Source organism: Lathyrus oleraceus, unplaced genomic scaffold (assembly GCF_024323335.1).
Source record: "Lathyrus oleraceus cultivar Zhongwan6 unplaced genomic scaffold, CAAS_Psat_ZW6_1.0 chrUn0038, whole genome shotgun sequence".
Classification (NCBI taxonomy): domain Eukaryota; kingdom Viridiplantae; phylum Streptophyta; class Magnoliopsida; order Fabales; family Fabaceae; genus Lathyrus; species Lathyrus oleraceus.
The window spans coordinates 84446-101177 of record NW_026112429.1 but is presented as its reverse complement, the minus strand read 5'-3'; the positions used below and the strand labels follow the sequence as shown (position 1 = coordinate 101177).

The 16732-nt window shown below is 37.6% G+C and overlaps 3 non-coding genes across 3 annotated transcripts; all 3 read right to left on the bottom strand.

Annotated features, from left to right (window-relative positions):
• Nucleotides 1–485: 485 nt before the first annotated feature.
• On the bottom strand, nucleotides 486–556 carry TRNAG-GCC (transfer RNA glycine (anticodon GCC)). The gene has a single exon. It is a non-coding gene; the product is annotated as a tRNA-Gly (tRNA).
• Nucleotides 557–2621: 2065 nt separating this feature from the next.
• TRNAG-GCC (transfer RNA glycine (anticodon GCC)) lies at nucleotides 2622–2692 on the bottom strand. Its single transcript has one exon. It is a non-coding gene; the product is annotated as a tRNA-Gly (tRNA).
• A 12348-nt stretch (nucleotides 2693–15040) lies between these two features.
• TRNAG-GCC (transfer RNA glycine (anticodon GCC)) lies at nucleotides 15041–15111 on the bottom strand. Its single transcript has one exon. It is a non-coding gene; the product is annotated as a tRNA-Gly (tRNA).
• Nucleotides 15112–16732: the final 1621 nt, after the last annotated feature.

The window sequence follows — 16732 nt, the reverse complement described above, 5'->3', positions numbered from 1 at the left end:
ATTCCAGTCCTCTCTAGGGCACCCAACTCGACTTGTTTGGTTTTGTTCGAAGTGTCACACTTATAGCCTCGGCATAAGACTTAGGTTCAGTTTGAACATTAATAGACAAGACAAAATGACAAAGAGATGAGGGGCATATAAGATAAAAACATTGAGACGAGATAATATAATTTAAAAAAACATCACATCAAAGTATAAAATTAAATCTATAGTAGATAGTGGGTAATGCTTAAATTAAATGTTCATAAACCCTATATACAATGCATAATAATTAAAATGGTCGTGGTTTAAACAAGCTAATTCAAAAACAAACAAAAAAAGAAAAATTTAATTCAAACTATTGTGAAAATAATATTATGCTTTTGAGACTGGTAAATGACAATTTAAAATTAAAATAGAGCTCAGGGAGTTTACACTTCATCCAAACGAAGGATGACTGGTGAGGTTACCAAACATCACTAATTTGTTCATCATAGCTCTACTTGTGCACCAGCCGGGAATCGAACCCGGGTCTGTAACGTGGCAGGGTACTATTCTACCACTAGACCACTGGTGCTTATTGGGAGCACTTGCAAAAGATACGACACATGTAACTATGCAAGTCTATACTATATAATATAACTAATCAATAGTATTTTATATTGCATATGAGTTATGTTGTTATTGTTATTATCAACATAATCAAATTTCACTTTACTCTTTCAAAACATGCAAGGTTTAATTTAGTCCCTGAAAAAAAGAACAACAACTTCGAGTCGTTGAGAAGAAAAAGTAAGTTACAGTTTTCAAAATCATTTTTAAATTCTAGAACATTAAAACATTATAAGAATTTTGGAACCTATGATTTTCGCATGATAAACACATTAATAGACATAGCTTCATCTATGATGATGCGATGGATCGTAGAAATATACTTTTGCGTCTCTATCTATCTTTTTCCCTTTCATTCCTTGTCACGACTCGTTCTTTAAGGTAATTAGAAGGAGAAACTTTATTGTAATTTAACTTTCACTCTTTCACTTGGATAGTTGAAGTGAATGTGCTCTATATTCTGCCTCATAATATGATATGTATACTGTAAGATGTTTATTTGTTCTCAAAGATATTAGATCTCTACAATGGAAGAAGAATTGTCCAAAACTTAATATTATAGAATAAATGTATCGATCACATTCTACGGTTGTGAAACCAATGGGTTGTAGCGGTGACTTTCTAGGTAAAAACAGACAATTGCTTGGGCATTGTTTGAGATACTTGATTACTCGAGTTGCAACATGGAAGTGAATGAGACCAGTCTTATAAAGAAACTTGATGGGTTATTGAACGATGTATGGGATGATAGGTTTTGTTTTGGTATTCTACAATAATGCGTCTATGTTTCTTTAATTTGTACAAATGTCTGGCAATAGAGCCTCACAGTTCCGCAGAAATTTTAGAGAGTTATCAGATGGTGTTGATACAGGTTTGGAGCCTAGAAAGAAGTTGTCACAAATGAGATCATGCAAGTATATTATTTGACAAATATAAATTCCTTTGATAGAACGGGAGAATTCAAAGCCAAGAAAGTATTTAAGTTGACCTATTTTTTTAATCTTGAAGGATTCCTGGAGAACTACTTTGAGGGTGCTAAATTTAGAAAGTTAATTATCGGCTTGTATCGCATCATACCAATATACTATCAATAATGTGAATGACTAAGGCGAGATTCAGACGCGGCTTGGCGATATTGTGTTGGAACGTGGTTAGCTTCTCATATGTTTTCCTACACGCCTCTTTAAGGCCATATATGGATTTAATAAGCTCTCTCACTTTGTTAGGTCTAGACGAGATAGCCACATGGGTTATTTCCATATAAACAACTTCTTGAAGGTTTCCATCTATGAATGTACTTTTTACATCAAGTTTATGTATATTCCAATTGTGCTTTGAGAGTTAGTGTGACTACTAGAATCACACTGGTCATTTTGGATGGAGGGGAGTATGTATCATAGAAATCTAGTCCCTATATTATGTTATACACTTTTGCCACAATATGGCCTTAAATTGTTCAATATACCATCTCTGTCATGCCTGCTTTTTTATGTCCGTTTGCATCCTAATGGTTTTACATGAGGAGGGAGGTCAACTAGTTTTCATATTCCAGTCCTCTCTAGGGCACCCAACTCGACTTGTTTGGTTTTGTTCGAAGTGTCACACTTATAGCCTCGGCATAAGACTTAGGTTCAGTTTGAACATTAATAGACAAGACAAAATGACAAAGAGATGAGGGGCATATAAGATAAAAACATTGAGACGAGATAATATAATTTAAAAAAACATCACATCAAAGTATAAAATTAAATCTATAGTAGATAGTGGGTAATGCTTAAATTAAATGTTCATAAACCCTATATACAATGCATAATAATTAAAATGGTCGTGGTTTAAACAAACTAGTTCAAAAACAAACAAAAAAAGAAAAATTTAATTCAAACTATTGTGAAAATAATATTATGCTTTTGAGACTGGTAAATGACAATTTAAAATTAAAATAGAGCTCAGGGAGTTTAAACTTCATCCAAACGAAGGATGACTGGTGAGGTTACCAAACATCACTAATTTGTTCATCATAGCTATACTTGTGCACCAGCTGGGAATCGAACCCGGGTCTGTACCGTGGCAGGGTACTATTCTACCACTAGACCACTGGTGCTTATTGGGAGCACTTGCAAAAGATACTACACATGTAAATATGCAAGTCTATACTATATAATATAACTAATCAATAGTATTTTATATTGCATATGAGTTATGTTGTTATTATTATTATCAACATAATCAAATTTCACTTTACTCTTTCAAAACATGCAAGGTTTAATTTAGTCCCTGAAAAAAAGAACAACAACTTCGAGTCGTTGAGAAGAAAAAGTAAGTTACAGTTTTCAAAATCATGTTTAAATTCTAGAACATTAAAACATTATAAGAATTTTGGAACCTATGATTTTCGCATGATAAACACATTAATAGACATAGCTTCATCTATGATGATGCGATGGATCGTAGAAATATACTTTTGCGTCTCTATCTATCTTTTTCCCTTTCATTCCTTGTCACGGCTCGTTCTTTAAGGTAATTAGAATGAGAAACTTTATTGTAAATTAACTTTCACTCTTTCACTTGGATAGTTGAAGTGAATGTGCTCTATATTCTGCCTCATAATATGATATGTATACTGTAAGATGTTTATTTGTTCTCAAAGATATCAGATCTCTACAATGGAAGAAGAATTGTCCAAAACTTAATATTATAGAATAAATGTATCGATCCCATCCTACGGTTGTGAAACCAATGGGTTGTAGCGGTGACTTTCTAGGTAAAAACAGACAATTGCTTGGGCATTGTTTGAGATACTTGATTACTCGAGTTGCAACATGGAAGAGATTGAGACCAGTCTTGTAAAGAAACTTGATGGGTTATTGAACGATGTATGGGATGATAGGTTTTGTTTTGGTATTCTACAATAATGCGTCTATGTTTCTTTAATTTATACAAATGTCTGGCAATAGAGCCTCACAGTCCCGCAGCAATTTTAGAGAGTTATCAGATGGTGTTGATACAGGTTTGGAGCCTAGAAAGAAGTTGTCACAAATGAGATCATGCAAGTATATTATTTGACAAATCTAAATTCCTTTGATAGAACGGGAGAATTCAAAGCCAAGAAAGTATTTAAGTTGACCTAATTTTTTGATCTTGAAGGATTCCTGGAGAACTACTTTGAGGGTGCTAAATTTAGAAAGTGAATTATCGGCTTGTATCGCATCATACCAATATACTATCAATAATGTGAATGACTAAGGCGAGATTCAGACGCGGCTTGGTGATATTGTGTTGGAACGTGGTTAGCTTCTCATATGTTTTCCTACACGCCTCTTTAAGGCCATATATGGATTTAATAAGCTCTCTCACTTTGTTAGGTCTAGACGAGATAGCCACATGGGTTATTTCCATATAAACAACTTCTTGAAGGTTTCCATCTATGAATGTACCTTTTACATCAAGTTTATGTATATTCCAATTGTGGTTTGAGAGTTAGTGTGACTACTAGAATCACACTGGTCATTTTGGATGGAGGGGAGTATGTATCATAGAAATCTAGTCCCTATATTATGTTATACACTTTTGCCACAATATGGTCTTAAATTGTTCAATATACCATCTTTGTCATGCCTGCTTTTTTATGTCCGTTTGCATCCTAATGGTTTTACATGAGGAGGGAGGTCAACTAGTTTTCATATTCCAGTCCTCCCTAGGGCACCCCACTCGACTTGTTTGGTTTTGTTCGAAGTGTCACACTTATAGCCTCGGCATAAGACTTAGGTTCAGTTTGAACATTAATAGACAAGACAAAATGACAAAGAGATGAGGGGCATATAAGATAAAAACATTGAGACGAGATAATATAATTTAAAAAAACATCACATCAAAGTATAAAATTAAATCTATAGTAGATAGTGGGTAATGCTTAAATTAAATGTTCTTAAACCCCATATACAATGCATAATAATTAAAATGGTCGTGGTTTAAACAAACTAATTCAAAAACAAACAAAAAAAGAAAAATTTAATTCAAACTATGGTGAAAATAATATTATGCTTTTGAGACTTGTAAATGACAATTTAAAATTAAAATAGAGCTCAGGGAGTTTACACTTCATCCAAACGAAGGATGATTGGTGAGGTTACCAAACATCACTAATTTGTTCATCATAGCTCTACTTGTGCACCTGTCGGGAATCGAACCCCGGGTCTGTACCGTGGCAAGGTACTATTCTACCACTAGACCACTGGTGCTTATTGGGAGCACTTTCAAAAGATACTACACATGTAACTATGCAAGTCTATACTATATAATATAACTAATCAATAGTATTTTATATTGCATATGAGTTGTGTTTTTATTATTATTATTATCAACATAATCAAATTTCACTTTACTCTTTCAAAACATGCAAGGTTTAATTTAGTCCCTGAAAAAAAGAACAACAACTTCGAGTCGTTGAGAAGAAAAAGTAAGTTACAGTTTTCAAAATCATGTTTAAATTCTAGAACATTAAAACATTATAAGAATTTTGGAACCTATGATTTTCGCATGATAAACACATTAATAGACATAGCTTCATCTATGATGATGCGATGGATCGTAGAAATATACTTTTGCGTCTCTATCTATCTTTTTCCCTTTCATTCCTTGTCACGACTCGTTCTTTAAGGTAATTAGAATGAGAAACTTTATTGTAAATTAACTTTCACTCTTTCACTTAGATAGTTGAAGTGAATGTGCTCTATATTCTGCCTCATAATATGATATGTATACTGTAAGATGTTTATTTGTTCTCAAAGATATTAGATCTCTACAATGGAAGAAGAATTGTCCAAAACTTAATATTATAGAATAAATGTATCGATCCCATCCTACGGTTGTGAAACCAATGGGTTGTAGCGGTGACTTTCTAGGTAAAAACAGACAATTGCTTGGGCATTGTTTGAGATACTTGATTACTCGAGTTGCAACATGGAAGTGAATGAGACCAGTCTTGTAAAGAAACTTGATGGGTTATTGAACGATGTATGGGATGATAGGTTTTGTTTTGGTATTCTACAATAATGCGTCTATGTTTCTTTAATTTATACAAATGTCTGGTGTAGGTGTTTAAATTGGCTGTATTATATGGTAAAACACTAATGTCTTGACTGATGTCATGACATGTATATGTGACTACATTGTAGTTACTGCAGAACTAGCTAACACAGGATTATTGAATGCTGTGACATTTATACCTGTCAACAGATACTAAGGAACAGAAGTTCTGTTAGAACTTAGTATTCATTTGCAGTCTGGTTATCAAGGAAGAACCAGACCTGGCATAAGGCCTACTGACTGAATGTCAAACTGGATGTTGTGACATTCATCATTAACAGCAGCTGGTGAAGATTAAGCAGAGTGGTGTTCTGCTATACTTCAGCATATAACTTAGTTTGTTCTTCAAGAGAATAACAGAACTAACTTAAGGCCAAATGTGTAAATGTTAAGTTGGACACTTTGACATTTACTAATGTAAGCTGTTACTGTAGTATGGTCATTTTGATCATGTACAGGTCAGCAAATTGTACAGTCTGTTTTCTGGAAAAACAGACTCAGCATATGGACCTTGATGTCAAGCTGAATGTCGTGACATTCGTGCCTGACAGCATATGCTAAATTGTAGGTTGTTCAGTTTTCTGTTTCAGCTTTTTCTCAGGCTATTCTTTAGGGATTCAACAGCTGAGAGAAAATCCAGGAAATCAACAACCAAGCTACATTCAATGAACTTAACAAATAGCCTATTTGTTAGCAACCTAAATGTTGAATTTGAGGGAACTTGTGTGACCTAAAATTCAGGAAAATACAGGTGCAAAAGCCCAGGTGCTGCAATATAAAAAGGAAGGCATTCCTTCATTCAGTTTCGGGGATTTTGAAGCGTGAAGAGTTAGTGTGTCCATCATACTTCACTGCTGTATTTTGTGAGTCTTGTATTAGACGTATCTTGTAAGCCAAGCCATTATCAAGTAGATGATTGCTTTGGCATAGGGTGTTCATTGAGTTGTAAGTGTTGTGTCACTCAAAGCTTTTAAGCGTGAGTGCTGTGTATCTTGATTTAAGCTGTGAAGCATAATCAAGAGTTGTTTTTGAAGTGTGACTTCAAAGTGTCTTTAATATCACTGAGGTGATTGAGGGGGAGTGAGTAGGAACTCTGATCTTAGGTTAAGATTGAAATTGCATTGGGTAGGGATTAAGTGATAAGTTGTAAACGGGTGAGTTTAGCTTTGAATTGATACTACTAATAGTGGATTTCCTCCCTGGCTTGGTAGCCCCCAGATGTAGGTCATGTTGGACTGAACTGGGTGAACAATTACTTGTGTTATTTACTGCACTTACTATTAAGTTCTGCATAATCCCTGTCTGTGCAGAATTGGATGTCATAACAACCAGTGTGACATCCAAAGTCTTATAACTAGAATTTCAATTGGCATCAGAGCAGGCACCCTGCCTGTGAAGTTCTGGGTGAGATCTAGGGAAGTTACTTTCTAGTACCATGGACAAGGATTTAGGACACTCAAACAGACCACCCATGTTGGATGGATCTAATTATGATGACTGGAAGCCTCGCATGATAGCCTTCTTAAGGTCTCTAGACAGCAAAGTCTGGAGAGCTGTCAACAAGGGATGGGAACATCCAACGAGGACTGATGAAGATGGAGTCAGTGTGCAGATTCCCGAAGAAGATTGGGACAAGGAACAAGAGGCATTAGCTCTTGGAAACTCCAAAGCCTTGAATGCACTGTTCAATGGAATCACTAAGAACATCTTCAGGCTGGTGCACCATTGTGAACTAGGTAAGGAAGTTTGGGATACCCTCAAGGTAACTCATGAAGGTACTTCCAAGGTGAAGATGTCCAAACTTCAGATGTTGACAACCAAGTTTGAAAATCTGAGGATGAAAGAGGAGGAGACTATTCATGACTTTCACATGAATATTCTTGAAATTGCAAACACCTCTGGTGGACTAGGTGAGAAAATGACTGAAGAGAAACTTGTAAGAAAGATTCTCAGGTCCTTGCCTAAGAGGTTTGCTATGAAGGTCACTGCCATAGAGGAGGCTCAGGACATCAACAATATGAAGGTAGATGAGCTCATTGGTTCTCTCCAAACCTTTGAAATGAGCTTAGGTGAGTATGCTGAGAAGAAGAAAAGCATAGCCTTTGTATCAAATGCTGAAGAGGAGTCAGAAGAAGGATATACAGGAGGTGATGAAAGTATATCAGAAGCCTTAGCCATGCTTGGGAGGCAATTCAACAAGTTCATGAAGAAGATTGATCAAAGAGGTAGACCTAATGTCAAGAACATCCCGACTGACATTAAGAAAAGATCAACTTCTGAGGAGAAGTTCAACCATGGGAAGGGAATCCAGTGTCATGGCTGTGAAGGGTATGGACACGTCAGAGCTGAATGCCCTACTTACCTCAAATTGCAAAATAAGGGGCTAGCTATCACATGGTCTGAAGGAGATTCTGAAAGTGAATCTGAAGGAGAATCTGCCAAACATGTCACTGCACTAACCAGTGTGTGTCTCTGAAGATGACACAAGTGCAGATGAGCTGACATTTGATGAACTTGCTGCAGCATATAAGAAGCTGTGTACCACCAGTGCAGAAGTGCGTGCACAAGGAGAAAAGCAGAAGAAACTCATCAAGGAACTGGAAGATGAGAGACAGAAGCAACTGTCTGCCATAGAGGGGCTAAATGATGAGATAGCCCTGCTGACCTCCAAGCTGAATCAGATGACCAAATCCATCAGAATGATGAATAAGGGAACTGACACCTTGGAAGAAATTCTAAAGGTGGGACAGCAGTCTGGAACCAAATCTGGGCTAGGATTTGGAAAAAGAGCTGACCACATACGCCCAAAGGCTAGAGTTCAGAAGTTCAAGCAGATGTCAAAGCCAATGTCTCAACATCGAGGAGCTAGGATGAATGATCATCAGAAGAGAATATACCAGAATTGGAGGTGTCACCACTGTGGCAGGCTTGGACATATAAAAGCCTTCTGCTACTGGATTCATGGCTTCCCTAACAGAGCCTCACATGTCAGACCTAAGCATAAAACACGTAAGCGATGTGTTCCCATTAAGAAGCAACAATGGTATGCTAGGATAGCACACACTGCCCTAAGGGCTTCTTCCAGAGAAGACTGGTACTTTGACAGTGGATGCTCAAGACATATGACTGGTATGGAAAATCTACTGGTAGACATTCAACCTCACACCACCAGCTATGTGACTTTTGGTGATGGTGCCAAAGGAAAAATCAGAGGTGTGGGCAAACTGGACTGTTCTGGAGTGCCAAAACTGAACAATGTGCTGTTAGTAAGAGGACTAACTGCAAACCTCATCAGCATAAGTCAGCTGTGTGATCAAGGTTTTCATGTTCAGTTTACTAAGGAGCTGTGCATTGTGACAAATGGTGACAATCAGGAAGTTATGAGAGGAACCAGGTCCAAAGACAACTGCTACCTGTGGGAACCTGATCTCTCTAACTTTTCCACAACATGCTCTCAGCCAAGGAAGAACAGGAGGTGAAGCTGTGGCATAGAAGACTTGGACATCTCCACTTACGGGGAATGAAGAAGATCATATCCAAGGAAGCAGTCAGAGGAATGCCAAAGCTTCTGATTGATGAAGGAAGAGTCTGTGGAGAATGCCAAGTGGGCAAGCAAACCAAGATGTCACATCCAAAGCTGGGACATTCCACAACCTCCAGAGTTCTGGAACTGCTGCACATGGACCTAATGGGACCTATGCAGGTTGAAAGTCTTGGTGGGAAGAAGTATGCCTACGTGGTGGTTGATGACCATTCCAGATACACGTGGATAAGCTTCATCAGAGAGAAGTCAGATACATTTGATGTCTTCAAAGATCTGTGCATAAGACTTCAAAGGGAAAAGGACAGTTGTGTGGTCCGGATTAGAAGTGATCATGGTACTGAATTCAAGAATTCCAAGTTTGATGAGTTTTGCTCATCTGAAGGAATAAGCCATGAGTTCTCCTCCCCTATAACTCCTCAGCAGAATGGAATAGTTGAAAGAAAAAATAGAACTATTCAAGAATCTGCCAGAGCAATGATTCATGCAAAGAAGCTCCCTATGCACTTTTGGGCTGAAGCAATGAATACCGCGTGCTATGTTCACAACAGAGTCACCTTGAGAAAAGGAACCTCCTCCACTCTGTATGAAATATGGAAGGGTAGAAAACCCACTGTGAAGTACTTTCATATTTTTGGAAGTAAATGCTACATTCTCACAGATCGTGAACAGAGAAGGAAGCTAGATCCCAAAAGTGATGAAGGCGTATTTCTGGGATACTCCACTAACAGCAGAGCCTATAGAGTGTTCAACTACAGGACCAATGTCCTGATGGAGTCCATAAATGTCATTGTGGATGATAAAGAGGAAGGAACCGATGTCATGGAGGATGTTGAAACATTCCTTGATAGTCCAACTGACAGTCCAGTCAAGCCTGAAGAAGTACAGGAACCTCCTCCTGAATGTGAAGTAGAAGCACCCACCAAAGTGCCATCTACCAGAATTCAGAAAGACCACCCTAAGGATCTTATCATAGGGGATCCCACCAGTGGTGTAACTACCAGGTCAAGAGGAATAAACTCAAATTCCTGCTTTGTTTCCAAGGTTGAACCAAAGAATGTGAAAGAAGCCCTGACTGATGAATACTGGATCATTGCCATGCAAGAGGAACTCGAGCAGTTCACAAGGCATGAAGTATGGGAGCTGGTTCCAAGACCTGAAGGGTCCAACATCATTGGTACCAAGTGGATCTACAAAAACAAATCTGATGAGAAAGGAGTAATTACTAGAAATAAAGCAAGACTAGTAGCTCAAGGATACACTCAAGTTGAAGGAGTAGACTTTGATGAGACATTTGCTCCTGTGGCTAGACTTGAGTCCATCAGATTGCTGTTGGGGGTAGCATGCATCCTGAAGTTTAAGCTATTCCAAATGGATGTGAAGAGTGCATTCTTGAATGGCTACCTGAATGAAGAAGTCTATGTGGAACAACCCAAAGGGTTCTGTGATCCTAACCAACCTGAGCATGTATACAAGTTGAAGAAAGCCTTGTATGGGTTGAAGCAAGCACCCAGAGCTTGGTATGAAAGGTTAACTGAATTTCTGACCTCAAATGGATACAGAAAGGGTGGCATAGATAAAACCTTGTTTGTGAAGGATGAAGAAGGCAAAATCATGATAGCTCAAATCTATGTTGATGATATAGTCTTTGGTGGAATGTCAGAACAAATGGTTAAAAAATTTGTTCACCAGATGCAATCTGAGTTTGAAATGAGTCTAGTGGGAGAACTGACCTATTTCCTTGGAATGCAAGTAAACCAAATGGAGGACTCTATGTTTCTCTCCCAAAGCAAGTATGCCAAGAACATAGTTAAGAAGTTTGGTATGGATCATGCCAGGCACAAGAGGACTCCAGCTCCTACTCATCTGAAGCTAACCAAAGATGATGGAGGGCCTAGTGTTGATCAATGCCTGTACAGAAGCATGATAGGTAGTCTGCTGTATCTAACTGCAAGTAGACCTGACATTTCTTATGCAGTTGGAGTGTGTGCCAGATACCAAGCAGAGCCCAAGGTGAGCCACTTGAATCAAGTCAAAAGGATTCTCAAGTACATCAATGGGACGTGTGACTATGGGATGCTGTACTCACATGGGTCTGAGCCTGTCCTATCTGGATACTGTGATGCTGATTGGGCTGGAAGTGCTGATGACAGAAAAAGCACATCAGGTGGATGTTTCTTCTTAGGAGAAAACCTCATATCGTGGTTCAGCAAGAAGCAGAACTGTGTCTCTCTGTCCACTGCAGAGGCTGAATACATAGCTGCTGGAAGCAGTTGCTCCCAACTGGTTTGGATGAAACAAATGCTCACTGAGTACAATGTCACTCAAAATGTCATGACATTGTTCTGTGATAATCTCAGTGCCATCAACATCTCCAAGAATCCCATCCAACACAGCAGGACCAAACATATTGACATTAGGCACCACTTCATCAGAGATCTGGTGGAAGACAAGGTGATCACTTTGGAACATGTAGCCACGGATCTTCAACTGGCTGACATATTTACAAAGGCTCTGGATGCTACTCAGTTTGAAAACTTAAGGAGCAAACTGGGAATATGTCTCTCTGAGACCTTATAGCAACCACTGCTGTTTGGGATAAATTGTTTAATATCTCTGCCTATTAAACAATTTGTACTAGGCTATGATTGGTCAACAGATCATAGCTATGCTGCTTGCAACAAGGGTGTATACAAGAGGGTAAGGAGACACCCAACAGAGAGAAGGGCTCTGTACCTGCAGGAGTTCAAGGATGTTGTTCATGCAGGAGTGATTCTGGATGTCAGAAACAAAATCATGGCATCTGATATGGTGGTACCTACTGTAAAGCAAAAGTGGGTGATCACTTGATCGAAGCTGTGAAGCAAGATCAAGTGGATGTTAACTTGGTTGAAACTGTGAAGTAAAACCAAGTCTGGATCTCTGTCATTGTGCTCTGACTATGTTGTTGGCTTTGGCAACATTTGTGACAAAAAGGGGGAGTAATAATCACCAATACCCCTGACAAACAGAGTGGGTCTCCACAACAGACTCTCATGACAGATCTGAAGATCCCCCCCCCCCTGCAGCTGATGTTGAAGTTTAGGTGCAACTTCTAATATGTGTGTGCTGCTATGTGAAGTTTTTATTTAACTTCCATGTGTGTGAGTATGCTGCCACTCTGAGTGTATTAGCTAGTATTATTCCGCTGCTATGAACTCTGTTATGGGGATCAAAGTGTTTTAGCCAAAAATTTGCCAAAGGGGGAGTTTGTAGGTGTTTAAATTGGCTGTATTATATGGTAAAACACTAATGTCTTGACTGATGTCATGACATGTATATGTGACTACATTGTAGTTACTGCAGAACTAGCTAACACAGGATTATTGAATGCTGTGACATTCATACCTGTCAACAAATACTAAGGAACAGAAGTTCTGTTAGAACTTAGTATTCATTTGCAGTCTGGTTATCAAGGAAGAACCAGACCTGGCATAAGGCCTACTGACTGAATGTCAAACTGGATGTTGTGACATTCATCATTAACAGCAGCTGGTGAAGATTAGGCAGAGTGGTGTTCTGCTATACTTCAGCATATAACTTAGTTTGTTCTTCAAGAGAATAACAGAACTAACTTAAGGCCAAATGTGTAAATGTTAAGTTGGACACTTTGACATTTACTAATGTAAGTTGTTACTGTAGTATGGTCATTTTGATCATGTACAGGTCAGCAAATTGTACAGTCTGTTTTCTGGAAAAACAGACTCAGCATATGGACCTTGATGTCAAGCTGAATGTCGTGACATTCGTGCCTGACAGCATATGCTAAATTGTAGGTTGTTCAGTTTTCTGTTTCAGCTTTTTCTCAGGCTATTCTTTAGGGATTCAACAGGTGAGAGAAAATCCAGGAAATCAACAACCAAGCTACATTCAATGAACCTAACAAATAGCCTATTTGTTAGCAACCTAAATGTTGAATTTGAGGGAACTTGTGTGACCTAAAATTCAGGAAAATACAGGTGCAAAAGCCCAGGTGCTGCAATATAAAAAGGAAGGCATTCCTTCATTCAGTTTCGGGGATTTTGAAGCGTGAAGAGTTAGTGTGTCCATCATACTTCACTGCTGTATTTTGTGAGTCTTGTATTAGACGTATCTTGTAAGCCAAGCCATTATCAAGTAGATGATTGCTTTGGCATAGGGTGTTCATTGAGTTGTAAGTGTTGTGTCACTCAAAGCTTTTAAGCGTGAGTGCTGTGTATCTTGATTTAAGCTGTGAAGCATAATAAAGAGTTGTTTTTGAAGTGTGACTTCAAAGTGTCTTTAATATCACTGAGGTGATTGAGGGGGAGTGAGTAGGAACTCTGATCTTAGGTTAAGATTGAAATTGCATTGGGTAGGGATTAAGTGATAAGTTGTAAACGGGTGAGTTTAGCTTTGAATTGATACTACTAATAGTGGATTTCCTCCCTGGCTTGGTAGCCCCCAGATGTAGGTCATGTTGGACTAAACTGGGTGAACAATTACTTGTGTTATTTACTGCACTTACTATTAAGTTCTGCATAATCCCTGTCTGTGCAGAATTGGATGTCATAACAACCAGTGTGACATCCAAAGTCTGAAAACTAGAATTTCATCTGGCAATAGAGCCTCACAGTTCCGCAGAAATTTTAGAGAGTTATCAGACGGTGTTGATACATGTTTGGAGCCTAGAAAGAAGTTGTCATAAATGAGATCATGCAAGTATATTATTTGACAAATCTAAATTCCTTTGATAGAACGGGAGAATTCAAAGCCAAGAAAGTATTTAAGTTGACCTAATTTTTTGATCTTGAAGGATTCCTGGAGAACTACTTTGAGGGTGCGAAATTTAGAAAGTGAATTATCGGCTTGTATCGCATCATACCAATATACTATCAATAATGTGAATGACTAAGGCGAGATTCATACGCGGCTTGGTGATATTGTGTTGGAACGTGGTTAGCTTCTCATATGTTTTCCTACACGCCTCTTTAAGGCCATATATGGATTTAATAAGCTCTCTCACTTTGTTAGGTCTAGACGAGATAGCCACATGGGTTATTTCCATATAAACAACTTCTTGAAGGTTTCCATCTATGAATGTACTTTTTACATCAAGTTTATGTATATTCCAATTGTGCTTTGAGAGTTAGTGTGACTACTAGAATCACACTGGTCATTTTGGATGGAGGGGAGTATGTATCATAGAAATCTAGTCCCTATATTATGTTATACACTTTTGCCACAATATGGCCTTAAATTGTTCAATATACCATCTCTGTCATGCCTGCTTTTTTATGTCCGTTTGCATCCTAATGGTTTTACATGAGGAGGGAGGTCAACTAGTTTTCATATTCCAGTCCTCTCTAGGGCACCCAACTCGACTTGTTTGGTTTTGTTCGAAGTGTCACACTTATAGCCTCGGCATAAGACTTAGGTTCAGTTTGAACATTAATAGACAAGACAAAATGACAAAGAGATGAGGGGCATATAAGATAAAAACATTGAGACGAGATAATATAATTTAAAAAAACATCACATCAAAGTATAAAATTAAATCTATAGTAGATAGTGGGTAATGCTTAAATTAAATGTTCATAAACCCTATATACAATGCATAATAATTAAAATGGTCGTGGTTTAAACAAACAAACAAAAAAAGAAAAATTTAATTCAAACTATGGTGAAAATAATATTATGCTTTTGAGACTGGTAAATTACAATTTAAAATTAAAATAGAGCCCAGGGAGTTTACACTTCATCCAAATGAAGGATGACTGGTGAGGTTACCAAACATCACTAATTTGTTCATCATAGCTCTACTTGTGCACCAGCCGGGAATCGAGCCCGGGTCTGTACCGTGGCAGGGTACTATTCTACCACTAGACCACTGGTGCTTATTGGGAGCACTTGCAAAAGATACTACACATGTAAATATGTAAGTCTATACTATATAATATAACTAATCAATAGTATTTTATATTGCATATGAGTTATGTTGTTATTATTATTATCAACATAATCAAATTTCACTTTACTCTTTCAAAACATTCAAGGTTTAATTTAGTCCCTGAAAAAAAGAACAACAACTTCGAGTCGTTGAGAAGAAAAAGTAAGTTACAGTTTTCAAAATCATGTTTAAATTCTATAACATTAAAACATTATAAGAATATTGGAACCTACGATTTTCGCATGATAAACACATTAATAGACATAACTTCATCTATGATGATGCGATGGATCGTAGAAATATACTTTTGCGTCTCTATTTATCTTTTTCCCTTTCATTCCTTGTCACGACTCGTTCTTTAAGGTAATTAGAATGAGAAACTTTATTGTAAATTAACTTTCACTCTTTCACTTGGATAGTTGAAGTGAATGTGCTCTATATTCTGCCTCATAATATGATATGTATACTATAAGATGTTTATTTGTTCTCAAAGATATTAGATCTCTACAATGGAAGAAGAATTGTCCAAAACTTAATATTATAGAATAAATGTATCGATCCCATCCTACGGTTGTGAAACCAATGGGTTGTAGCGGTGACTTTCAAGGTAAAAACAGTCAATTGCTTGGGCATTGTTTGAGATACTTGATTACACGAGTTGCAAGATGGAAGTGAATGAGACCAGTCTTGTAAAGAAACTTGATGGGTTATTGAACGATGTATGGGATGATAGGTTTTGTTTTGGTATTCTACAATAATGCGTCTATGTTTCTTTAATTTATACAAATGTCTGGCAATAGAGCCTCACAGTCCCGCAGAAATTTTAGAGAGTTATCAGATGTTGTTGATACAGGTTTGGAGCCTAGAAAGAAGTTGTCACAAATGAGATCATGCAAGTATATTATTTGACAAATCTAAATTCCTTTGATAGAACGGGAGAATCCAAAGCCAAGAAAGTATTTAAGTTGACCTAATTTTTTGATCTTGAAGGATTCCTGGAGAACTACTTTGAGGGTGCTAAATTTAGAAAGTGAATTATCGGCTTGTATCGCATCATACCAATATACTATCAATAATATGAATGACTAAGGCGAGATTCAGACGCGGCTTGGTGATATTGTGTTGGAACGTGGTTAGCTTCTCATATGTTTTCCTACACGCCTCTTTAAGGCCATATATGGATTTAATAAGCTCTCTCACTTTGTTAGGTCTAGACGAGATAGCCACATGGGTTATTTCCATATAAACAACTTCTTGAAGGTTTCCATCTATGAATGTACTTTTTCCATCAAGTTTATGTATATTCCAATTGTGCTTTGAGAGTTAGTGTGACTACTAGAATCACACTGGTCATTTTGGATGGAGGGGAGTATGTATCATAGAAATCTAGTCCCTATATTATGTTATACACTTTTGCCACAATATGGCCTTAAATTGTTCAATATACCATCTCTGTCATGCCTGCTTTTTTATGTCCGTTTGCATCCTAATGGTTTTACATGAGGAGGGAGGTCAACTAGTTTTCATATTCCAGTCCTCTCTAGGGCACCCAACTCGACTTGTTTGGT